The following is a 1,345-nucleotide window of genomic DNA, read 5'->3' on the forward strand; positions in this document are numbered from 1 at the left end:
AGACACGAGCAGAGGTTTAAGAAGAAACTGCTGGAACACACAGATGCGAATAACATCTCCTCCCTCCTCCTGATGGCAGCCAATCGCTGGCTGGAGGTTCGCATGGTAATGAAAACCATCATAGCAAATCTAGCACAGATTTAAATTACATATACAGTCAAACCAAAATTTATTCAGACACCAGATATAATTTTTGATATTTTTTTTACTAGTGGTTGCAGGACACTATAGTTCATTCATGTAAGTGAGGATAGCAAAATAAAGTAAACTGTGACAGGACACTATAGTTCATTTATGTATGTATGTGAGGATAGCAAAATAAAGTAAACTGTGACAGCTTATACCCAAAAATTCTTCATACAGTGGACTACCAATAAAACTGATAAAAATTTGGGACCAAAAATTATTCAGAATTCCAAACTGCCTAAAAATGTGACCAAGTGGCAGTAAATAAATGATGAATAGAAGAGGCCCCAAGACTGAGCCTTGGGGAACACCATCAGTAACATGCACTAGCTCAGATCTGAAGTTTTTAAGTTGTACAAACTGAGTGCGATCAGAAAGATATGATCTAAACCAAGACAGACAGGTGCCCGTAAATCCCAGGGAGACATTGTTAATGAATGCATATTATTTTTGTATTGGCTGTGTGCAGGAGTACATCGGGGCGTTTGTGGTGCTGATCGCGGCGGTGGCGTCTATAAGCAATGCTTTATGCAGTCAGCTCTCAGCGGGACTGGTGGGTCTGGGACTCACTTACACTCTCATGGTAAACTGCAGAAACAAACCTGCTGCTCATCAGTCTTTACTAGCGAGTGTTCCTCACTAACTGCCTCCGCTCTGCCTCCGTGAAGGTGTCCAACTATCTGAACTGGATCGTGCGTAATCGGCAGACATGGAGGTGCAGCTGGGCTGCGTGAAGAGAGTCAGCGGTCTGATCCACACGCAGCCGGAGAACTACGACGGACTCATGAGTGAGACACTGACACAACGCTGGGAAATAAGAGGGAACAGTCATAAAAGCATGAGAATAAAAGGGGGAAATGAAAAGAAATAATAACAATAAAAAATACATTTAAAAAAAATAATAATAATAAAATATGAACATATGGATCAAATATTTATTTGAAATCATAAGATTTATTTTTGTAAAAAATGCAATGCATTTTTGCTGATATATATGCCAGTTCATATTCATTCAGAGGGAAAAACAAACAAACAAACATAATAACAGCATTTTTGGGAACATAAACAAATATATATTTTAATTAAATAATATTTGAAAATCATATGTATTCTTTAATATATAAAATATTTTAACAGTATTTTATATATATATATATAT

General features: G+C 37.2%; 1 long non-coding RNA gene across 1 annotated transcript; it reads left to right on the top strand.

Moving 5' to 3' along the window:
• Positions 1-6: 6 nt before the first annotated feature.
• LOC107725418 (uncharacterized) lies at positions 7-1,076 on the top strand. The gene is made up of 3 exons (XR_001638118.1): positions 7-105; positions 656-769; positions 855-1,076. It is a non-coding gene; the product is annotated as an uncharacterized LOC107725418 (long non-coding RNA).
• The last annotated feature ends 269 nt before the right edge of the window (positions 1,077-1,345 follow it).

The sequence above is a fragment of the Sinocyclocheilus rhinocerous genome, unplaced genomic scaffold (assembly GCF_001515625.1).
Source record: "Sinocyclocheilus rhinocerous isolate Xijiao unplaced genomic scaffold, SAMN03320098_v1.1 scaffold37065, whole genome shotgun sequence".
In the NCBI taxonomy this organism is placed as follows: Eukaryota; Metazoa; Chordata; class Actinopteri; order Cypriniformes; family Cyprinidae; genus Sinocyclocheilus; species Sinocyclocheilus rhinocerous.